Genomic DNA, 26110 nt, shown 5'->3' on the forward strand with positions numbered 1-26110 from the left:
AAATGTGGTTCTAACGACTGGGCACACAAGAGACTCAGAAGATGTGGCCAGTATTGAATGCAATCATCCATTATCCCACCAAATGAGACAGAGAAGGATATTCTTTAAGACCCCTGCCAGCTGTAATTCTTTAATTTACCCTATTTTACAAGTGAAGAAATTTATGGTTGAGAGTCTGGGAGTACTTTTCTAAAGGAGATGCTGAGGAAAGGACCTATTTGAAAGGAAATGGTTGAATTTATGAGAGAAGGTATAATTGGTAATGTAAGTTTCTGAGGGACTAGAAAAGATCAAATCCAAAGTGCAAGTAGAGGGACTGGCTTTAGGAGTCAGAACAGCTCCTGTACTGTTAGATTTAAATAAAAGAATAATATTCCATTGGACAGAAACACCATTGTTTCCCTACTGTTAAACAAACCTTCCTTCCCCACTCCTTATACTGTGATAAATGCCGCAGTAGACTAGGTATAAAATTAATTAAAATTAAATGGAATGTATCCGTGATATATTGCTATAACAAAGGCCAAAATAACAGCGGCTTAAGCCAAGTGAAGTTTATTCTCTTACTCAATGTTTTCAGCATGGACAGCCTGGGGCTGCTATGGAAGCTTCACAGTGTTTAAGACTCGGGCTCTAGCATCCTATTGCCTTGCCATGTTGCTTCTCTTTTTGTAGTTTGGGGTAGCCATTTCAGCTCTATAATGACTACAATCGAGAGAGCAAGAGGAGAGAAGGGGAAGGAAAGGACATGAGCCATCCTTCAAACAACTAGAAAGTGGCTCAGAGCACTGGGGTCACATACCATTGGTAGAGCTTTGTTACACAGCCCAGTAGGGAGGCCAGAGATGTAACCTTTGGCTGATTGGCTATGTGTGCAGCTGCTGAAGGATGATGCTGCTGAAGGAGGAAGAATCTATGCCAGGCTGGGGGAAAGAGGTCCAAGAAGTATTTGCAAGACTGAGGTTTGAGCCAAGAACTCACTTTGAGAGTACAGCTTTGGATTTAAATAATATTTTATTAATGACAAGTGATTTAATGACAGTGATTATCCAATATAATACTCATAACAGCCCTGTTAGGTAATCAGGGCAAATGTGATGATTTCTGTATTACAAATTAGGAAACAGAGACTTGGGTTAAATGACTTGATCAAAGTCATATGTCTAATACATGATCCTAAAATAAACCTATGTTTTCTGACTTCTCAAATCCAATGCTATGGCAGAGAACACAGCAAAATCTGACTCATATCCAGATGAAATGGTACTTAAGCAGAATTATGTCTTATCTCCAGAGACCTTCTCTATTTGGGAACTTTTAGTTGCTTCAGCAATGTGGCATTCAAAATAACAGTTTATAAAAGGAAGTGGAATGATGATAGGAGAAATATAAATAAATTTCAATCTTCTTGAGTTTAATTTATACTGAGAAAACATCCAGACTTTTCCAAATGATCTGCCTTGGGAGGGGAAGAAGGAGATCAGGGGACTCAAGAGGTCCTGGTGATGAGTCATGGACTCGGTGCCCTGGCTGCCTGTTTCTGTTCAGTGTGAGTCACTTCATTTGCACAGATGACTCTTGCTGCCAACCACTGCCCTCCAGGGAGGCTGTGGAGATGGGTACCAGTGTGTGAGCTTTGCTTTCACACCCTCCATAAGCAGAGACTCAGCTGCTATGTGCAATATAACACTGGCTCTGGGTGCCTTTCTTAAACTCTTCATTTCAGTAATATCTTTGGGCCTAAAAACCTTGCAGATAAGAGAGTTTTTTCAGTAGCCATCATTTGTGCTCTTACATTGAGGTGGGATTTCAGCATGCAGAGTTCCTACCTTGTTGTGGGGTCCCCCTTCATATTACACATCAGTGCATGGGTGGTCTTCTGTCACCCACACTTAGCATCTTTTATGGGTTCTCGTATTGCTTCCAAAATAAAAGACAAATTTTTATCCAGTTTATTCTTTTTGCAATAATCAATAAGAATGAAACCCAAATCTATCTTGTGATGTGCATGGCTTCAGCTTCTTTTAGAAGAATATACAGTAATAGCCTTACTCTGGAACCCAAATTCTCCACATGCTTTTCTTCATCTTGTGCTTAATATTTTACATTCTTAGAAAGTCTTTTTTTTTGTGAAATGATATATATCAGAGAATATTCATTCAAATGGATAGATAGATCCATGAAAATGGATTCAAAACATGGCAAAATGTGGTCAATGCTATAATTAATTTGTGATTGAGAAGTAATGGAGAAGATGACAAGGAAAGAGAACATAAGACTGAGTAACAGTTGGGCTAGGTGGGTGATAGGTATTAAGGTGGGCACTTGTTATGATGAGCATTGGGTGTTGTATATAAACGATGAGTTACTGAATTCGACTCCTGAAACAAAACTGTATGTTAAGTAACTAGAACTTAAATAAAAATTAAAATAAATAAATAAAGGTACTTATGTAAAAAAAAAAAAAGACTAACAGAACATCTTTTCATCTGACACCTTGTAGAGTTAAGAGAGAGCATACTGCATACTTCTAGAGTGGACTTTCCTTTTACTCAGAATAGTTTTTGCATTATGGTAACAACTTCTGCCTAAACTCTCTTCTCCCCTCTGCTTTTTTTTTCCCCTTAGGAGAGGGATATGGTACCTGTTCACAGGGGGAAGGGAAGGCCTGCCAATGTATCAGTGGCCACCCCCCATCGTCCCGGGTACAAGGAACCTTAAAGGAAACCCTATGGGCATTCCCTAACTTTTGTTCTAACCAAGGGATATGATGGGAAGGGAGACAATTCTAATCTGGGAGAAGCATGAGTTTCCTGTCAAAAGAACGTGAAATCAAATGAAGGCTTTCCATCTGCTGCAAAATGCTCCTCATTTCCGTGTGGGTATGTTTTTCCTCCCCTTCACTTTGGTGTCACACTCTAGGGACTGCTGTGGTCATTATCACCATCATCATCATTGTGGGACATGCAAGACTTCACAGATCCCTTGATCTTTATACCTTGTCCCCAAGGGAGGATATGGTTCTCCTCCTTTCCATCATTGGCCAGCTCTCCTCCCCAGGTAATAAATAAGGTCACAAGACCGGTCAGCAGCTGCTCTCTCTCTATTTGTCACAACTAGTTGGGTTCTTTCTTCTGCCCCATTTGGCTTGAGACCTTCACTCACCTCTCACTTCCTTTCTTAGCAGACTTCACTGCTTCAAAATTCTCCTGGCCAATATGGAAATTCTCCCAGATTCTACAGTATTTTATTGTTTCTGACTCAAAGCTTAGAAAAAAAAAATAAGTGATTTTTTAAAATATTGAATTTGCTAAAGATAGTGATAATGGAAGTATTTTTCAGAAAATGAAAAAATTTTTGGAGACTTCATTCTTTTTTCATCATCTATCCAGTTTCTAGTGATTTTTAATAAATCATGAGGCTTAAATTTTCAAAGCAGTTAACCAATTAATTATGTCTTACATCTGAAAATAGGAGTATTTAGTTTGATTACCAAATGCCACGGGTAGATCAGCTGAGTTAGCACTTACTGGGATTATAAAAATTACCAATTCATGATTTTGTGTTATTATCCAAATATAGCTCTCAAGATTTCTGCCTAGGAAGAAAATACCATATGATTTCACTTATATGTGGAATCTAAAAAACAAAACAAATGAACAAACAAACAAAAAACAGAAACAGATGTATAAATACAGAGAACAAACTGAAGGTTGCCAGAGGGGAAGGGTGTGGGGAGGATGGGTGAAATAGGTGAAGGGGATTAGAAGGTACAAACTTCCAGTTACAAAGTAAATAAGTCACAGAGATGAAAAGTACAGCATAGGAGATAGAGTCAATTAAAAAAAAAAAGAATTCCCCTTAGTTAATAGAGCAGGGATAGCTTAAAACTTTCTACATATTTATGTATATGTACCTAATAGTTATAAATGGAAATATTTTTTCTTCATTTAATATAGGAATAGTGTTAATCACCTAAGGTTATTTTAACTCTGTTGCAATCTTATATTTTATTCATCCCTGTATTTTCCTTAAATTTAACTTACCATCTTAAATGTTGGCCTCTCAGAAGTATTTTTCTGATATATATATATATATATATATATAATATATGTATTTCCATATACATTTACATATATACCTGGTCTGAAGAAGGCAGATAATTGGTGTTCTTTGCAGCCTGTGTCTGATGCTGTCTCCGATACACTCTTCTCATGGCCGTTGTATCTTGTCAACTAAGACTCCAACGTTACCTACTCAGGGAAGGCTTGCCTCTGTATCCATCTAAAGGAGTCTTGGGTCCCCTACCTCCATGTGATCTTTGGTATAGTTCTGATTTATTTTCTTCATGATCCCAATTTCTTTCAGATAGCATCTTGCTCCTGGTTACTTATTGACCATTCTCAACTACAGTGTAAGCTCCGTTTAATTATCTGTTTTGTCATCACCATGTCCTCAGTTCTTATAGTGTGTCTGGCACCAAGGAGGTGTGAAATAAACAAGTATTGAATGAATATGTGTTCTGAGTTCCTGGTGGGGCCAATGTCACAGAGAAAAGATAGAGAACTGGTACAAAATTAGAAGGGAGGGGACCTCTCCCAGGTAATGATATTGGATAATTCTTTACAAGCCACACTACTTGGCAGCACAAGGGCAAAATAGTTTCCTGTCCTATCTATAGTCCACACTTTTTTTTCTTAAAGATTTTATTTATTTATTTGAGAGAGAGAGAATGAGAGAGAGCAAGCACATGAGAGGGGGGAGGGTCAGAGGGAGAAGCAGACTCCCTGCCGAGCAGGGCGCCCGATGCGGGACTCGATCCAGGGACTCCAGGATCATGACCTGAGCCGAAAGTAGTCGCTTAACCAACTGAGCCACCCAGGCACCCCTGTAGTCCACGCTTTTAAAGGAAAAGGGGAGACTAATTAAAATTGTATGCCTGAAAAGACATGGAGAAAAATTGTTTTTAAAAATAACAATTTTTAAAAAGAGAAGGAGAAAATGAGAAGGGAGATGGTATTGCTGAAATGATTGAAGAGTTGACATATGTATTTTAGGGAGATGGTAAATGATTTTTTTTTAGTAAAGATTATTTTTATCCTTTGAACTTTCACTGGGGGAAATTTCATTTCAAAGCAGATTCTCACAAATCATAATTTAAATCCTACACACATAAAGACCTTTCTCTTTCCTCTGTCAGGTGCACATCACTCTTTGGAGGGCTGGGGAGACCTTCACGCTTGATCACGGCTCTCCCTTCCCCGTCGCTTTCCCAATGATACTGCCCTCTTCCTAGGCCAGCAGATGGCCATGGTGAGCAGGGAAGTACCACCTGGAAAGAGAGAACAAGCACTGAGATGCACTCGCTCCAAGTAAAAAGGAAGTTGGAGAAGACTAGACTCTCCAGTCTGAAGGAGGGCGAGAAATGAGAGAAAGCCGGCACGAGACTATACCTTGTTTTTTTTTTTTTTACTTTTTGTTCAAGGGTAGTATTCTCAGAGAAATTTCACAAGTCCCAAGCACATAACCAGATGAACTTTTACAAACTGAGCACCCCTGTGTACCAGATCTGGAAACAGGACATGACCAGTATCCCAGAAGCTCTCCTTGGGGCCCCTTCCTGTCACTAACCCTCCTCATCAAGAGGAACCACTCTCCTGTTTTGCTTGGTTTGATACTTTATAAAATTGGAATTATGCACGATGTATTATTTGGTGTCTGGCTTCTTTCATTCTCTATCATGTTTATGGGATTCATCCACATTTGTCATGTATTATGTTGGTTCATTCTTGCTGCTGTGCAGTGTTCCGTTGATGAACACAGCACAACCCATTCATTCTGCTGCTGACAAGCAATTGAATACTTTCCTTTCTTGAGGAAGGGGGTGAGAACTATTCTGAATAGTCTGTTATAAACATTCTAATACATCTCTTTTGATGAAAGCATGCACATACACACATGCATTCCTGTTGGAGATAGAGCTAGGAGTAGGATTTCTGGGTCATAGGATGTGCATATATTCAGATTTTGTAGATAAGCCAGTTTCCAGAGTGGTTACAAGTACTTACACTCACACCAGCAGTGCATGAGAGTTTCAGTTCCTCTACCTCCTCACCAATATTTGGTATTTTCTGTGGGTTTTTTTCCCCATTTTTAGCCATACTGGTGGATATATATTGAATGTGATTTAATTTCTATTTCTTTGAGGTTACCTTGTTTTTAACTGCTCCAGTCACAGAGTTTTGGTATCATGTCTGATGCTGAAGCCAGGAGTGAACTACCCAGGGGATTACATCCAGAATGAGACAAGAGAACAAATTCATTCCAAGACAGAAAGATTAAAGGTTCTTGGATTCAGAACCAAAGAGAACAAATAAAAGAGGGCAGCAAGGTTACTTTTGAATCAACTTCACTTTCCTCCAGCAGTTCATCAGACAAGGTAGAATCCATCTTTTCAGATAGAATAATTCTATTCTATTCAAGAAAAATAAGAGTAGATTTTAAAAATGTCTGCAGCCTTTACTAGAGAGATGACTGCATAAATACTAGACTATAAAATTCAGAAGAATAATTACATGATGGACAGATCTGTGACAGACTTGGTCCTCATGCTTATGACCATTCTAAAGTACTGCGAGAACAAGAACCCAGAAACTCACAAATTAATGTCCTTGATAAGCCTCAGAAATCACAGGTCTCATTAAAATCTCTGCCAGAGTACTGTTTTTGCTAAGGTGAACAGATGTTGGGGGAAGAAAAAATCACCACTACTAGTTTCTTCCTGCCTTTCTTTTTTGCTAAGGCATCAAATTATGGGCTGAACTCATTTAGGTAAACCAGATGGAAATACAGAGCATTGTAACTAAAATCTTGGGGCGACCCAAAGAATGATGACATTTGGTTTCTGATTCTTTGAGACAAGCAGTGGGGCTTGATTTTATGTCTTTATAACTGTCCTGCCTCAGATGGCACAGGACCATCAAAAGTCTCTTCACTTTAAAAAAGCCCACTGAAATACTATAATTATATAAGATTTTCCATGGGAGAAGCTAGGTAAAACATACCCAAGACCTCTTTGTTTTGGTAACTTCTTGTGAGCTACAGGCATTTCAAAGTAAAATTTAAACATCCTAAATACCTGTCTTCTAAGACAGAGAATCCGTAAAAATAAATTTCTTTGGCTTTCAAACGGATATAAAAATGTTCTGTAATTTTTTTTAGGATTTTATTTATTTGACAGAGAGATAGAGAGAGAGCACAAGTAGGCAGAGAGGCAGGCAGACGGAGAGGGAGAAGCAGGCTCCCCGCAGAGCAGGGAGCCCGAAGCGGGGCCCGATCCCAGGACCCTGGGATCATGACCTGAGCTGAAGGCAGCCGCTTAACCGACTGAGCCACCCAGGTGTCCCAAAATGTTCTGTAATTTTAACAGCAATCGCATGTATTCCTTTAGGTTACATACAATAGCGAAACTCCTGTCCAAAGTGCCTATTAAAAGATTTTTACACGAGTTGGAAGCATTAGCGTACTAAGCTATGATACTAGAGCATGACATCTCAAGTACTCTGTTTAAATGATGGATGTATGATAGTGATTTTCACTGCTTTATTTCTCCAACCTGAAATTGCCACTTAGCTTTCATAAAGATTTTAATGAAAAAAATAAGAACATAATCAAATAGTCTGCAAACAAATCAGCAAACTAGTTGGATGTAATGGCTTGTGGTAGGTCAACTATGTTAGCCTCACATAAGAAAGATAAATAAATAGAATTATTTCTAAACTCCCACGAGATGATGATTGAACAGGAAGATATAACCAAATTATTTTCCACCCCCTTTAGCTTCTAAATTATTCCCAATTTTAGTCCTTCAGACTTAACTTTAAAAATAAATGACTAGATTTTTAAATGTGAAATGGAAAGCAATTAAACACTTAACAATTTTAATTGCTTCAATTAAAATTGAGAATAAAATAATGAAGATTATGCACTTAGATTTCACTATGACCACTATATGAGAGAGTTTTCTTTTTATACGTTAGGAAGAAAACAACATTTTTGAGAAATTAATTATGCTTTACTTATTTTTAACACATTAATTTTTCTTCAGGCAAAGTCTGCTATGAGTTTCTTTGTGGAGCTTGCTTTCCTGGAGACTCTCACACATCTCTTTTTTTTTTTCTTCACCCAACAGATACTTGTCTTCAGTGAGGAAAGACAAAAAGCAAACAAAGAATGAGTGATTACATAAATGCCTAGCTGTAGATAAGCACCTCATAAAAAGTGATAAATATACCAGACAATAGGATGATTTAGTGGAAATGTTATGCATATTGTAAAACATATGTGAATTTATCCATAGGATAAAATAGAGTGACAGAGAGCTAAATATTCCCACCAGGTAAATAATACATGTGAAGTTGGATAATGCAAACAAATTTTAAATATGCATAAAACATAACCAACTAAATACATATTTATTTAAGAGGTCCCATAGAAATTTATACTATTCACTAATATTCATATAATATTAGCATGGAACATATTAAAGGGCATTTAGTCTTTGCAAAGACTATGATGAGTGTTATATATCAGCTAATGTTAGCTTTTCACAAAGGAATGTGAGACCCCCCAAGAGAGGTAATTAGACATTATGGTAGAAGGAGGAGGTTGGAGCCTTATCTTACAAAGGAAGGGATATTTGTGGCACTATGATAAAGTTATGAACACGCTTGCTCTCAGCGTCAAACAATAAGAACTTCAATCAATATAGCAACCTTGAAGCTACTGACTGAAGCAAATCATTTTTAGGTGAAGCTTAAAGAACAGCAATGTGCACATTATGTCACTTTCTTTGGAGGGAACTTGCATTTCTTTCCTTTGAACACTGCAGGTATGATTAAATTTAAGGCTCATTTACTCTTGTATTCATTCATTCGCTCATTTATTCTTGCATTCAGTAGCAGTGAACAAAATGACGGAAATCCCTGTACTTACAAGGACAGTAAACAAGTGGATAGTAAGACATATGATATAGCATGTCAGATGTGGAAAATAAAGCAGGAGGGAAAGTGGAAAGGGGATGGTGTGCAATTAAAATAAGGTCAAGGAAGCAGACATTTGTGAGACGAATGGAAGAAGAAGGAGTGAGTCATGTAGTTACCTTGGGGCATAATGTTCTAGGTAGAGGGAACAGCATGTGCAAAGACCTTGTGAGGGTAACAGAGTTGAAGTGTTGGAGGAACAGCCCTGAGGGCCAGTAGGACTGGAGTAGAATGAGGAGCAGAGACATAGAGGAGGACAGAAGGGTGAGGCTTATGTGGTATAGACCACTTAAAAGGCTTCAGTTTTCACCCTGAGCTGGAGGAACATGTTCTTTCATGGAAAATAGCAGCTGGGCTGAGGTGGGGGGTGCAGCTTAGCTGGAGGGAAAAATTAGGGAGGGGGGCAGCAGACATCATGGTTGGTCAATCTGGTTTTCTTCTGCTTGAAAGCTTATCAATTATCCCTAAATCTGCCTTCATGGGGATGAGTGAAATAATAAGCTAGGGGTCCAGTTAGGAGATGTGAGTTCTGTTCCCAAGCAGGACACTGATACCCCCTCCTCTGCTTCCCGGCCACCACAGGATTCTTTGGCTCCTTCATTTCTGTACAGGAGAATACTGTGGGCAGGTGGATTTTCTCTCTTTCCCCTTGTGGCTTTTTAATGACCTCCCACACAGAAACACGAATGGACAGCAAGTAAATATACTACACATGTCACGTTTCTTCACCCAGACACACCGGCAGATTTTATATTGATGAAATAGAATTGAAAGATAGTCTTTATTTTGTTGAAGTCTAATTGCTGTGCACTTTCGCTCCCTCTGCTGGTTGTGAGGAATGTGGAAAACCACAACTCTGACATTGCTCTGCTGGAAGAGGTCAAGAGCAACCTGCCAGATGTGGTTTTACCATGGTTTTACCATGGTTTAAGCCAGAGGAGAAAGAAAGTTGAGCAAGTAGCCTGCATCTAGGCAGACAACCACACGAGGGAAAGATTCATTTTCTGCCCTGCTCATGATAGAGCTGCAGAATCATGTGGAACCTCAGGGCTCCAGAAACTTAGGGCAGAATCAGGACTTGTAGAAATGCACTCACTGCTCGTCATAAATAAGAAAACTTCATGGACAATGAGATTGTGCTGTTAACCAAGAGTTAATGTAGCTCTATCTGGAGCACCCCTTTCTTGTGATCTGATCCTAATTTCAAGGTAATAACTGTTGTGTGAGTGGGGGGGGGGGGCTTATTTTAATGTTCATTTTTTAATATGTTAGTAGGGCAATGAAATTCCAGCTTAAAGTCATTTCAGTTATTCTCTGAACTCATTTAATGACCCTCTAATTGGATTTTTAAAATGTAGTTCTGTAAAAATTAAGTCTTAAGGGTTTTCTTGGGTTTTAATGCCTTTCCTCTGTGAGACCAGAAGGAAGTCATCACCACCAGCAAAGCATTTATTTTCAGGTTTTGTGTGGGCCTGGTGTGACCTGAGGTCCTGTGCCAAGTGAAATAAAAGAAGCTTGGACATAGTTTGGGAAGAAATTAACTTGTATATTTATTGTTTTAATAGGTCAAATATTTCCTACTCCCTCACATTCAATGACTCCCACCAAAAATAAAAGCAGATCCATTTAACGCACATCACATTTCCTAGAAAAGCCACCAAATACAAGACCTCCATCAGTCAGGATCTTTGCACAGTGTTTATGGCTCTGCTTATCTCTGCAGGAGGCAGAGGGCTGGAGGCGATCCCACCTCCATCCTCCCTCCTGCAGGTGAATAGGAGTTGTGTTGATGCAGGTGGTGGAGGAGAAGAAAATGCCCGGTCCTCGCTTCCTGTGAGCACCGCCAGCCATGGGAGTCATGATGTTGGTCTTGTAAGTCAGTCACACGGTATGTTTGCCTTCTTCCTTGTATGACAGTTATTTATATATACTATTCTTATGGAACTTCTTGATTGTAAACTCACCAAGGTCTAATACAATGTCTTATTCCTTACAGCACCTAGTATGTACTAGTTTCCCAGAAGAGATTGTTGAGGAACTACAGTTATTTACTAGGTTCTGAGTAAACGTGTATTGAATGAAAGAATTAATAAAGGTATTCATTTGAGACTTTTCTAAAGCATACCAGAATCTATGGATTGCCTTTAATCAATAACATTATTACTATTAATAGCTACATTTGTTAAGCATTTATAATATGTTATGGATTGTGCTCAGCTTTTCAAATACTTTCTCACTTATTCTGTATAGTTGAATGAAGTAGGTCCCAGTTATTTATCTCCATTTCACAGATGAGAAAAATGAGGTTTAAAGAGATTAAATTACTTGCTCAAAGTTACCCAGTGAAGCACTGTGCCCCAACCCACTGACATCATCTTTGATTATCGTCTTATGAAATGACATGGCTTCTATGGGGCGGTGGTAACGGGAAAATGGGGTCTCATTCTACCAACCTGAAACTATTTTGAGCCCCCCTTTTCCATACCAGGACAATCAATAGGAGCTATTCGAGTATGAATATCTTCGGATTTATAGGGATCCAAATATCTGGAATGCTTTTGAAAGGGCTTTTAGAACATTTTCATTCATTTAATTAAAATATCTTGCTGTCAAAGTGCTGCAGATACAGAGATGGTAGAGACACTTCAACTCTAATGAGTCAAACATTAGAATTAAAATCCAGTATGCTAACGGCTTAGTTAGATGTGTGTAAAAGGCACCACGGAGCTTAGAGCATCAGCACAAATCTCTACCTGAGGCTGGTCTAGGCAGCCCACTCTGGGAAGAGGACATCTGCGAGGTGTTTCAAAGGGCAGCTGAGAAGGAGGTGGGGGACCAGAGACCCATTGACAGAGGGCCAGCATGGGGGAAAAGTGAACATGAGTCCACAAAATAGAAGTTGGCTCCCCTGAGCTCCCCATTCAGTTCACTTTTAACCAGCCTTGGTGAACACAATGCAGTATATGGTTTTTAAGGATACTGAAGAAGTCCAGGGGCAGATAAGTGCTTTAACAGATAAGGAGGCATTTTTTTCATCGAAAAATCCATAGCACTAAACATGAAGTGCCTTGCTAAAGGCAAAATAAGGAATTGTTGAACGTTGATGGATTGATTGAGACTGGTTACTGGAGTTGGCTAGAATACCTCGCAGAGGGACCAGTCTGAAAGCTCCCCCACGTGCTGTTGGTCTCAAAAGAACCGGGTGAAAGCTGATAAATGGAACAGAACAAATGAATCCTCCCATGCTAATCCCAGTGCCAATCCCAATACATGAACAGCAACCACACATATGTCTTTGTCTTTGAAAGACAGAATTACCGGGAAGGCATGAAATTGCAAAGGTTAACGTTTATTTTTGGCTACTGTGAAGTAGTAAATGCAAACTGCAAAGTTAAAAAAAAGAAAATTGCTTTGGCCCCTCTCTCAGTTTCTTGAGAATAGTCTTTATACTGCTTTAAACCTTCAGAGTTGGCAGAATAGAAAAAGTACGGTTTTTAAAGGTAGTTTTTAAAGATAATTAGCTATGATTTTGATGTTTCCTTTCTCTGTCAAATTTAATTAAAATGACATATTTATCATTATTTTGTATTTAAAAGTTATGCTAACAGCTTTTATATGGCATATATATGATATATGTATGTCTCCTTTGACAAATGTTTGAAGTTTCTTTGTAAAGCCTGTGAAATCTGACTGCCCTATTTCCAAATTATTTAGACACTTTTTCCTGCCCACAATTTTAATTGCCTGTTAACATTATTTTTAACATACTTTTTTTTCATATCAGAGACAAGTACTGCCTTAAAAATAAATGCATATAGGTGTACCTGGGTGGCTCAGTCAGTTAAGCTTCTGCCTTCGGCTCAGGTTATCCATCGTCTCAGGGTCCTGGAATCGGGCTCTCCACTCAGCAGCAAGTCTGCTTCTCTCTCTCCGTCCCCCTCTGTGATCTCTCTTGCTCTCTCTCTCAAATAACTAAATAAAATCTTTAAAAAAATAAATGCATATATAACCTGTTAGAATCTCTACATGAGATCATATCCATGTGAGCCAGACCTTAGTTCAGCATATGTTAGGGTGATGTATATCAATTTCACAATGCTCTAGTAAAAACATTTCCTGGACACCATTCTCACTTCATATGATAATTAGCAAAGCATCAGACTGTTTATTCCCTTATAAATTATTAAACCTCAGTGAGTCAGAAAACTATTTCTCAAATCATATTTATAGGCATTTGTTCTCTGAAAGGCTCTAATCGTAAGATTTGGTATGTGATAATTATTAGTATAATTTTTTTAAGGAAAGACTATTTGCTGCACATTTAACACTAAGTAACTAGTATAAATAATGTGTGGATTGTAGGCTGTATGAATTCTAATAAATGTGAGGTCTAATTGCCCTTAACAAGACCAGTTGAAAAAAGCACGTTTCAATTGATAAAAGAATATGCCACTTTCATGGTTCTCTGGCAAGTCAAAGGGCTTGTCCATTTTCTTGACATTGTATTTACTTAAAAGAGTTTATCTAAAGGGAAAGAGCAAGGCTGCAGGCAGCTTAGAACAATGTTGTAATTGTCACTAATTAAGTGCCCTCAGCTGTGTCTATACTGGGCCACTGTTTACTTGCCTTACACATACTCAGCTGTAGGTAGCCACACTAAAAATTCCTCCACTTATTACCTTCCTTTCTGTTTTCATTTCTGTGTGGTGAAATATTGACAAATATGTCACATTGGACTTTCACACTTTGTTCCGTCAATAGGTAAATTGAGGATGCAACTATTCTCCCTTCCTTTGAATTATCTGTGAAGAGAGTGGTTGGAGTTGGGGGGATACTGGAAGTTGCTCAAGTACCTAACTGATGAAATGATTTTGAGGAGTAGAAATGCAGCAGAATCATGCTTGGAGTGCATCAACATATTCACAAACATGCTCTTTATAGCCATAGGAAGCAATTCTCAAAGCTGGCTGGTATTTCAGCTAATATCTAACCACCAACAAAGTTAACTGTGACTGTTATAGACCTAATCCATTACTGGGATCTATTTAGTATCATATTTTAACCTCTGTAGCTTTCAGCCTTAGAGACCCGAGAGAGTTCATTTTTGCCACCTTGAACAATTCTTAAGCTTTCTTTGCCTTAGTTGCCATGTTTGTAAAAAAGATAATGAAAGACTAGACCGGTGTTCTCAAATTTTAATGTGTACGTGAATCTTCCGGGCATTATATTAATTCAGATTTGGATTCAGTAAGACTTCAGTGAAGGTGGAAGGTCCACCTTGGTTCCCAGGTGCTGATCCAAGACCATATATTGAGTGCCAAGGAACTAGCTGATTTCTAGTGAGCTCATCAACTCTGAAATTCTCTCATTAGGTCTCTGCTTATGAAATATACTTTATCCTAGATTATGTGATAAATTCACAATTCACTGATTTTTTTTTTGGATATCATCTTATAATGTCAGTGAACAAGATAATGAATGAGGGACTAAATTTAACCCCCTGGACTGTTAAGTTTCATAAATGTACAAGAATTATAACTATAGAAATTAGGTGCCCAAGCTATGTGCCTATGATTTTATCACTAAATACTAAATAACAGAAAAGTAGACAGCATCACTTTGGAACTTCACAGGGCCCTATGGGGTACCCATTAGTGTTAGCTATTTCATTTCTTTTAGTGTGAATAAACACACATTCCAAGAATAGAATGAGCTTTCGAATATTTATTTCTGAAATGTTTCATGGATTTCATTTTGATGCATTGATTTTCTTCAAGATACCTCAGAATTCTGCCCATCTCAGTTTTTTTCTCCACTCTTGCCTCTGGCTCCATTTCTCCCATATACCACGATACCACTCCACTCAAGCTCCCCAGAATCAATTTAGGTGGAATTTTACTGAGGAGAACTCTCCTTCTGGAGTCTTTTTATTTGATTCAACTGAACAGGTATGTTTCTAAGAGCAGCAGAAATACACTCACAAAATTTAGAAGACTCTATGGCCTCTTGTTTCTTGGGATGTTATTTTAGTATCTGCACTCAATTTCAAAATCAGCTTGACTATTTCATATTCTTATGATTTTATAAATCTTGAACAACATTTATACATCTTGCTCTCTTGGTTTTATTGTACCAATTGCTAAGTGATGGTATGGATGATTTTAACAAAAATATTCATTTCATATTTTTCTTTAAGAGAATAAATGTGATAGGAGCAAATATTTTTTAAAAAGGATTTCCAGCGTTGTTCAAAGCATAATATGAAAGCCTGGAGTAAGGGTTTATGCAGATAATGCATTCATGACTGAACAATTTGGATATTAAATATGGTCGTGGGATATAAATTAACTTAAGCTCTTGAAATTTATAGACGAATTCAAAAATGTAAATCTGCTCAGAAAAAAGCTATTTATCTCATCCATTTGTATGGTAATTGGTGGTTCATAATGAAATAATCTGATGCACAGGGTCCAGCTAAATTAGCCTGCCCATAATGCACTATCTTGAAGTGACTTCACATTCTCATTAGAGCCTTTCTAATTTCTAAAGCAAAATTAATGCAATTAGTGATCAAATCAATACATATTGATCATGAGTTTCTTCAATATGGCATGAAAATATCAGGTCAAAAAGAAAGGGCTTTTTTAAATCATGGAATTAATAAAAGAAATTTAACTTGTGGGGGGGGAAAAACCCAGCTTTGTGCTATTTTCCACAGTTAGCTATTATTTATGAGAAAGTAGCAATATCACTTTTACCACTGTTTGGGTGAAATTCAATATAATGTGCTATGCCCCCATCCCTTCCCCCCAACATGTCAATACTGTATTCATTGTCCATATGGATTTTTCTCCCCATAAATATCCAAAAGCAAATTTTTTCCTCATGGTGCAGAATTTTAGATGACTAATTACTCAAAAGCATTTCTTTCTTTTCACATGCAAATGTAAGCAAGATTCCAAAGAGAAGTACACCCCCACAACCCCTCGACCCAGTAAATGTACCAGTGTTGGAGTGGGCTGCAGTTAAATGTATGCAGGAAGGAACTTGAGGCCCAGAATAAAAAATCAAAACACATTTGTGGAAATCGAGAGACTGTTGCTTTTCTACATACTAATCAGCTTATTTCAGTGTGAAATAAAATGATACTTCCAAGAAAAAAAAAAAAAAGACTCAGTCCCTGGAGTCCCTCCCACCCCTACCCAAATGGGTTCTGAGATGTGTTCAACTGGTGTCTACGGAGGTGGTGAGGGCAAACTAGGGATGAACTATCTCAGCTGTTCAACTTCTGGTTCTAAAAGTCACCAGACTATATGGATTGTGGGGGAAATTTCTGAGTAAACTCTGAGAAAAGGATCATATTATTGGGTTAGTCTACCTTTGAGATCTTCCACAGGGCTAAGCTGGAGAGACCTGATCCAAGGCCGCAAGCCTATGGATTGTAGCTATGGCCAGTTAATTTGCTTCTACATCTTGAGGACATGTTAGAGCACAAGCCACTCTTCCTGGGTCTTATTTTATGACTGTATTTCCAGAAGTTTTATGGCTTGTGAATAAATTCCCTTTTTTGTTTGTGGTAAAATTAAATTGCTTTGTTTTAAGAAAGGTAATTAATTTTAAGTTTTTCCTGCAAGTTTCACACCCTACGAACATGAATAAAGCTTTTCATGGTGTGTAAATTTATAAACTGTGATTCTGGAACTGAATGGCAGTGACAGGTGTGCATTATATTTTGTTTACAGACTGGTCCCATTTACTTGAAAGTGATTTCACAGATTTTGGTTGAAGTTCGGATGCTTTTTCAATGGTATGAGAACTCTTTGGTGCTTCTGATGGGGCAACCTGGCAGAATTGATTTCATATCCTCACCAGTGTCACAGTTCTTAAAATTAGGGAGTGTTTTGGTGAAAATAATGGATTTGTATTCGCAAAGTCATTTTTTAATTCTCCTGAGGGGAACAGTGCATGGGTTTATAGGTGTTTCTAGAATACTATTTCAGAACAATATTGTTCTGAGTGTGTTGTATGGTTCAATCAAATCAGCACTTTAAAAAAGCCATCAAGACGGACAATAACCTTCACCTGTACCACCTATTCTGTAATCTCCCACTTTCTGAGGAAAACATAAAATAGCTCTCAAAAGAAATTAAATAATACACACTCGTTATAGAGATTACAGAGAAGTAAAAGGGAGAAAAAATTACCCTTGATTCCTATAAATATCTTGATGTATATTTCTCCTGTATTTTTTTTAATTTTTTTTATTCTTATGTTAATCCCCATACATTACATCATTAGTTTTAGATGAAGTGTTCCATGATTCATTGTTTGTGCAAAACACCCAGTGCTCCATGCAGAATGTGCCCTCTTTAATACCCACCACCAGGCTAACCCATCCTCCCACCCTCTCCTGTATTTTTATTTGAATATAACTATGTATCAAATTGGATTTGGCACATACTATTTTATAACGTACTTTTTTTCCGCTCAGTGATACATAGTGAATATGTTTCCATGTCATTCATCCATAGCATCATTGTTTCTTCACTGCAAGCCTGTGCCATACCTTTTAAAAGACACAAGACATGGAGCGTCCGGGACACAAGACATGGAGCGTCCGGGTGGCTCAGTCAGTTAAGTGTCTGCCTTCAGCTAAGGTCAGGATCCCAGGCTCCTGGGATCCAGCCCCACATCGGGCTCTCTGCTCAGTGGGGAGCCTGCTTCTCCCTCTCCCTCTGCCTACCACTCCCCCTGTCTGTGCTCTCTCTGTCAAATAAAAAAATAAAAAATAAAATAAAAGGCACAAGACATATAGTCAGTAAAGAGCGGTGTGTTTAAAGGGCTTCCGTGTGTTCTTGTTAGGTATGTAGCAGGACAGGTCGTGTACAGACACCACTGCAGTGCTGCAGGGGTGGAGGGGTGCAGGGAGGTCAGTTCTTCCTGGAGAGGAATCCCTCCGCAGAGGGAAATCAAGGACCACGCAGAAGCTGAGCCCTCCATCTGGGTCTGCCATCCTCCAGGCCTCCTCTCTCCAACTCATCTTCCCAAACATCTCCCCGGGCATGGCTCTCATTGTAAGTGCACCTTTCTCACAGGTTGGAGGTGATATTTGCCTTAGAGATGGTCTCTGCCGGGTGGAGCGCGCACCTCCCTCCCTTCACAGTCCTCCAGGGCAGGAGAGTCAGTGCCTCTGCCTGTTAGGATGTCTAGGGTGATCAGAGCACCAGCCAAGCCCACCAGCCAGCCAAGGCTGCTCTAGAGATGCCTGATGGCTACACCATATCAGCAGCTCCCCTGAATTTCCCCGGGTTGGACCCTGGTTTCTGGCCAAGCTCTGGAAACCTGTGTTCTGCTGCTGTGAGCCCTGATCTTTCAGCAGCCTTAACAGGTTGCTACTAAGGGTGGTGCTCATTTGATTTGATTTGATATTTAAAATTATTCCTTGTGGACATGCTGTGCACACTTATGCCAAAGATTACAAGAATGCTTGCAGTAGAACAGGGGGACAAAGAACAAGATTTTCTAAGGAAATGGAAACCAAAACTCTGACATCTCTCAAGACCCCAGTCTGAATTAAAGGCTCCCTTATTTACATTTCCCAACTATTTTGCACATTCCTATGATTCCTGTCACCCAATGGTGTTTGCCTATTTGTCACTGTCATGTGAGCCCCTGAAGAAGATCCCACTCTGTCTTATTTGCTTATTTTTAATTTTGTGTAATCCAGCAGGGACCCTAGACACTAGTTGTGGAACAGGGAGCTTGGGCTCTCGCTCCAGCTCACAGAAGTGGTTGAAAGCATGGACCTTAGAGTTCAAGTGTCCGTTTGCTGTGGACCTTGGGCAAGTTATTCCATTTCTCTCTGCTTGGATTTCTCCATCTTAAAAAAGTAGATGATAATAGTACCTGCTTTGCATGGTTATTCTGAGTAATAATGAGTTTGTATTTATAATGCACTTTGAACAATGTCTGGCAGATAGAAGGATTGCATGGCTATTAATTTTACTCTGGTTGTATCGAATTGCTACCAAAGCCTCTGTTTCTTTAGAGATGCAAGTATATATATATTGGAAGTGACCGGGACAGAGCCTGAAACATGCTACAGGCTGGGCAGACACTTCCTGGGCCCCACTTCTAACTGCTGTGTCTGCTCATGAAAGGTTTAGATGGGGCAAGCATGAAAGTACACTAAAGGCGTGCCCTTTAGCAACTTCTTGGGGCTCTTGCTTGCGAGCCCCCTTTCCTGCACATCCGTGGTGGTCAAGCAGTTGGCTGCTTCATTTAAGTTACACCGCCAGGCTGTTGTGGTCGTTTCTCATGAGGAGAGATCAGAGTATGTATGCGTGTAGGGGGGGGGGGGGGACGGACGGGGGGAATCGTGTGAAAACGGTAAGAAATGCTCAATCCTGTGTTCCCTGGACCCTTTCTCTCCTAAGCCATGCCACTTTGTAATGTAGGTAAGAGAAGAAATCATAGTGGGGCTTCAGACTGGAGATGGGAAGGAGGCCCATTTTTAATGGCATTGAAATAAGAGGTAAGCCTAAACCCACCATTGCTTATTTATGGCCGTAGTTATTTCTCCCTGGTCCGTCCCAGAGGGTTACTTTCTGTTGTTAATTGGAACTTCTAAGCCATTTTTATTTACAAAGTGTTTTACAGTCATTGGTATTGATGACTTATAATTCCCCCATGAGTTAGGTGTCAGGATGAGGCATTGACACATGCTCCACTCTGAGGAAGCTGAGACGTGAGGGTGGATAAATCGGCCCGCCCCCTCCCACATGGCAGCCTTGCCCCGCCCCCCCCCCCAGTTGGCTTTGTTGTGGCTTGGCAGATGAGTATCACCCTCTCCGCGTGCTCTAATAGCAGCTACGATTGGATTCCTGGATAAAGGGCCTTTAGAAGAGGGACGGAGAGGAAACAGCCACACTCGCAGGCTTATTTTGGTTTTTAAGGAAGTAAAACAAATAACTGCCTGTTTATTGTTAAATTTGTAGTGCCAGTCATGACAGGCATAAGGATAGTAACACTCTGGCCAGCAGGGTGCTTATCTGGTTTACTAGTTCAGAAGGACTTGATTGATGTGAAAGGCCAAGGTCTCAGTGAAGATAATTTAGCCATTTCCATACAGTTTATGCTTGTGTTAGTTGTATCCTGCAGGGGAGTCCCAGGGGGCGGCTTCCCTGACCTTCCCTCTAAAAGGTAACACATAGGAGTTCCTGAAGGAACCATCATCTAACAAGACTAATGATGGCTTCCATGCCTATTATCATTCAGAGACATAGAAAGAGGCTTTAGAAATGCAGTACCGCATTCCTCCCTTGATGTTGCACATGATCTATTAAGGCGTTATGTGGCAGATAAATTAATCATTAAAAACTTACTGTTAAGTCTTTACAAATAATAACCAGGTGTACCTTGATTATCTTTGATCTCAATATATATTTTTTCTGTCGCTAAACAGATGATACATAGCAGTGTGTCTTACTGACAACTTTTCTGAGGGACTCAAAGAAAGGAGGCTATTTTCCTCCACACTTTTTTTCTCCTTTTTTTTTTTTGTAAGAGAGAAGGGCTAAAAAGAAGTTTTTCACTCAGTAATAGCTCCTGACAGCTAGGATCACTTTTTCATATTGCTTTGCTGGGATGTGAGTATGAAGCATCTTCCCTGTTTATTATTCCAGCCATCTTCCCATTTGATTTATTTCTCCCATTCACTGCTACTTAGTATTTAAAAGTTCTGACCAAGGGACACGCTCCACATCTTGTGTGCATTAGGTTTTCCATGATACACTGGATTCCACTTAATGCCATCACTTTGGATTGAGGTGGATGGTTTTTTTCAACATAATATGTTTTTTCGTCACATTAACCACTTCCAGAGCTAACAGTTTCTACATTCCAAAAAGAAAAGGAAAAAAAAAAAAGATGAGAAGAGGAAATCATACAAATGCAACAATCAAGGTAGATATATATAAGGCAAATGAAAATGCATCACAACACAGGACAGGTTTAGTATCATAAATGATTTCATGATTAAATCATTTAAGAATGATTTAATATGCTTCTGGGGAAACTCACGTTAGTGGAAATTGCTCGAGTAACTGATAAATTCAGGAACAGCCCCAGGAATGTGGAGATGGAGACGAGTGGTAACAGGAGAGGAAAAAGTGTCCTTCTGAAAGCAGTAGGTTTGTAGAGCTTAAAAGACAGGAAGTTTGGTCGAAATTCTTGTTCGCACCACAGATCTCTACAATCTACTCCATTAAGTTATGCATGCTTTTATTAAAGGTCAGTTTAGAGAGGCAAAAATGTTAATTTGGCCTTTCAAAAATTATTTCAAAAATTTTTTTTTGGACATGTGTGATCTTCTTTTGTATTTTGTTCAGTATCTTAAGGACTGTTCTATGGTTAGCTATCACAATATGGGGATTACTTGGGAGGGGGAATTAAGATTATTTTTTTCTGTTTTGTTAAATACAATATATGTGAAGAGGATGTCTTTATTCCCTCTGAATTCTGAGAAATTGATGTTGATGATATGCATTTTTACTTTTGAAAAGTTTATGCAGGACATGATTAATAGGAAGCAAAAAACAACCATATCTTCATAAAGATGCCAATTACAAGAACTTACGAGGGATATTGATGTAACTTAATATTTTCTATAAAATCAAAATGTTTTGGGGTGCCTGGGCGGCTCAGTCGTTTAGTGTCTGCCTTCGGCTCAGGTCATGATCCCAGGGTCCTGGGATCGAGCCCCGCCTCGGGCTCCCTGTTCCGCGGGAAGCCTGCTTCTCCCTCTCCCTTGTGTTCCTTCTCTTGCTGTGTCCCTCTCTGTCAAATAAATAAATAAAATCTTTAAATAAAATAAAATAAAATAAAATAATAAAATAAAAAAGTTTTTGAAGGGACTAATAGCTATTATTAACTGTGACTATAGCTAAAATCTACCAAACATTTGTGTGTCAACACTATTCTAAGTTTTTCACATGTGGTACTTCATTTTCTATCATAATATCATAATCCAGTAGTTATTATTTTTTCCTGTTTATAGAGGCAAAGAGAGAAGGAATAAATTTCCCAAAAACATAGGACTAGTGAGGAGTAGAGCAGTGATGGATAAAAATAGAGGTTCTCTACTGAACAAAATATAAGGCCTTGATGATGATGTTTTTCTTTTTCTTTTCTTGGTAAGACTGACAATCCATCCAGCACCACTCTGGCATCTTATTTTGATAAAACTGAGGTCCAGAGAAGTTAAGTGATTTGCCTAAGGTCACACAGCAAGTTAGTAAACAGGAAAAGCCCTTTAGCACTCTACCACGCTATCTGAATTGGGCCTGTTTGGCAGCCTACACTAGACGGAAGCGGTACCAGTGGTGAATGAATTCCACTCCAAGAGCAGGAGGGAAGGGCATTTGGTTAAATAAAATCAACCCCCTCTTCAGTTACAAACAAGACACCTTGGGAGTAGAGTAGGGGCATGAGTCAGGATGAACCCAAGCTGCATTTATGGGGCAAATGACATTTTTCCTGGGTATGATCCTAACTTCCTACTACTAACAACATCCTCATCCTTTTCCTGCACTATCCAGTGACTTGAATTCAGATTTCTAATGCTTATGCTGACTGAAATCCAGTCTCCCTCTACAGCCATCTACTTTAAAGTGTGAGTGCTTTAATAATCCCTTTCTGGGGATTTAAAGAGACCAGCTAAAAAGATCATTGCATGCGGATCCTTTAAGTATTGTAGCATCTAGAGACAGAAACTAATTTAACAGAAAAGAGGTTTCCAAGTATTTTTCAGCTCAGATAATATAAACAATGAACTTTTCCATTTGTGAATATGTCTGACCCTAAAAAAGGTAATAAAAATTTGGGGGGGAGAACATTTACAATAGGCATAGTATTACATATTTATTTAAAGACTACCTATCTTTGAGATGTTCAATGATGGTCAGGTTTTAAAAATAAAATCAACTCTTACACTATTATACAATATATGGTAGAACCTCCCCAGTTAAAATCCCTGGAGATAAAATAGAAGCATGGGGAAGTTATTTCTCATAGAATGAAATCAAGGCAAAGATGGAAGCTTCCTGATTCCGATTTGCATGAGCCATTATGCCGATTTATTTAGTAATAGTTACATGGATGGGAGTAGATGCTGGGAATATATAACCCTTGGAATTCAGATTAAAATAATTATTTTGAGTTCTTAGATTTCTGGACTAGTCTGACTAAATACTAATTTTCTAGGTTCTTATTCCTGTAAATGAGTGAATGTTCACATGGAGAACACAGACTCACAAGCAAAAAATCTTATATCCCTTCCTATCTTCCCTAAACCCAGTGAAGAAGAAAACAAAGGATTCTTATCCTAAGAAGGAAGTAATTTCCCCTTACCACAGAAATAAAGTTGTCAGATTTACTAAAGAAAACCACAGGACATTCAGTTAAATTTGAGTTTAAAATAAAGAATGATTTTTTTTTAAGCATGTGTCCCATGAAATATTTGGATGTACTCTATCTTATTTGGCAACTCTGAAGAGGAACTCTGAGCTCACTGTTGGTGGAAAGGGGGTGTGGGCATTGACCAGCAACCTATCGGTCCCTGTGGAAATGGCTGCCTCATCAGGGCTGGGGAAGAACAGCACTTCTGCCAACAGATCTTGGGCCATGCAATAGTGTAGGTGCTGTCCTAGTGTCTGTCCTGTTGTCTCGGGCTGTGCTTGGAGAGATGGTCTTTGCATCTTCTCCATGTATGAGGCCAAATTCATGTAGGGGAAGTGGCCAAGCATTCAGGAACTGGGCCACAGAGGCAAAATTAATCCTTCAACTCTTTTACACTATTTTGATGGAGGCCATTCTTACATGTTAAGCATGGCATTGATGTCTATATTCAAACTGCTGCATTGTAATCCAGTTGTATTAGCTGGATTATATTCAAGGTCTACAAGCTTCATTTAATTTAGGGCATAATTTGCTGACCAAAGAAATAAATTTTATATACAAAGAAGTATTTGTTGTGGGCCTCCTGCACAGTCTTCCAAAGGGGATTTTTCTAAGTACCCCTCCCAACTCTATGGTAACCAAGCCAAAATCATTTGTCCTTCTCAGTCTTGGCTTTCTTACCATCCTTATGTGAAGTATAGGAAGTGAAGGTGTTTGAGGGATAAGACTTAGCTGAATGCTATTATAACCAGAGCTAAGAAGTGATGACTTGTCCAGGAAGTACTGAAATGAAAATCAATGCTGATTTTTTTTTAAAAGGTAAATCAGTTCCCCCAGGAGTGATTTTATTCCCACCACTGGCTATTTATTATTATTTTTTTAAAAAGTATAAACTAGAAGATGCAAAACATGTATAAGGATTTTATTTTTTTATTTTTTTTTATTTTATTATGTTACATTAATCATCATACATTACACTATTAGTTTTTGATGTAGTGTTCCATGATTCATTGTTTGCTTATAACACCCAGTGCTCCATGCAGAACGTGCCCTCTTTAATACCCATCACCAGGCTAACCCATCCCCCCACCCCCCTCCCCTCTAGAACCCTCAGTTTGTTTCTCAGAGTCCATAGCCTCTCATGGTTTGTCTCCCCCTCCGATTTCCCCCCCTTCATTTTTCCCTTCCTGCTATCTTCTTTTTTTTTTAACATATAATGTATTATTTTTCATTTTCAGAGGTACAGGTCTGTGATATAAGGATTTTAAATGTGTAGTGTAAAAAAATAAACCCTCATCACCCTATTTTAAAAAATACCATCTAATGAATTATTTTAGCCAAGGACAGTAAATTAACACAGATTGGCCTGTGGTTTGAACAACAAGAATGATAAGATTTTGACAAATCAATACCATAAAAAGCATGCTAGGACCATTAAACAAAAGAGAAAAGCCAAAGGACTCTCTGGCAAGGTTTATTTTCCAGCATAGCTGTTCTCAATTGCTCAGTGTGCTTTTCCTGCAGCATATGAAGGGCTCCTAGCGCCCCCTAGCTGAGGACTCTGTGTAGTCTCCCGCCCTTCCCCCACTTGACAGACAGCTGGCGTTCTTGGCGCCTCTGCCCCTGCACTCCCTTAGTTCTTGGGAGAGAGCCGCTCTCCCGGCAGCAAAGCGCCCCGCTGATGTAGGCTCTCTCTGCCTTGTCTTTTGTGTGTTTTAGCAATCAAAACTAACATCCTCTTGTCTCTCTTTTTTCGTGATTTGTTTCCCTCCAATACTTACATCCAAAAGGAAGATGCTCAGAGTGATAAAGTGGTCCGGAGCCTCGGCCGAGGCAGGGATGAGGCACAGAGGAGCGTGCATTATCCCCTGGCAATCAAATGCATTGTGAGTCAGGGCTTGGAAAAGCAGCCCAGTGTGTCCCTGCAGGTTGCCTTACCAGTGGCTTCTCACCAGGCCGTTGTTCTATTAATTTGTTAGAAATTAAGACAAGTGACTATATGGGGAAAGCTTTTTAAAAAATCTTGCAAGAAAATACACCAAGATGGATGGATGTTTTTGGGTGAGCGACTATATGGTTGATTTTTTTGAACTGATATTCGCTATCATTTTAGTGTTCTAAAATGAACACATAAAACTTTATAGGTACAAAAATCGAGTTAACTGTAACAAAGCAAAAGGAATTTGGCGTTGTGTATTCTGAGTTTGTCTTTCATTAGGTTTCAGGAGCTCAGTATAAACTTGTTACCTTTGTGAGCTTCCGCAATAGAAGCAATTCAGTGCGTAACCATGCAGCATCAGTTTCTAGACTTCAAAGACCTAAAGCAGGAGAAGATTGCAGAGACCCCTTGGGCCCTTACAGCCCTAGATATAGGATGTAATGGGTGTGCCTCTTGAATTAAGAGAGTAGTGGTTGGCTCTAAATCACCTGGGCTGAGCTAGCTTTGGAGCACATCATGTGGCAACTGAAGAACCAACGTGGAAGTTACTTTTGAACGTACACAAACGGGTCCGTTAAATGAAATGCAAAATTATTGGTAGTAAATGGATGGCCCAAATATATCCATTCTCCTTTTCTTCTTGGGTGCTGCAGAATCTCTGCGGTGAAGTCTG

This window comes from Neomonachus schauinslandi, chromosome 8 (genome assembly GCF_002201575.2).
Source record: "Neomonachus schauinslandi chromosome 8, ASM220157v2, whole genome shotgun sequence".
Taxonomy (NCBI): Eukaryota; Metazoa; Chordata; class Mammalia; order Carnivora; family Phocidae; genus Neomonachus; species Neomonachus schauinslandi.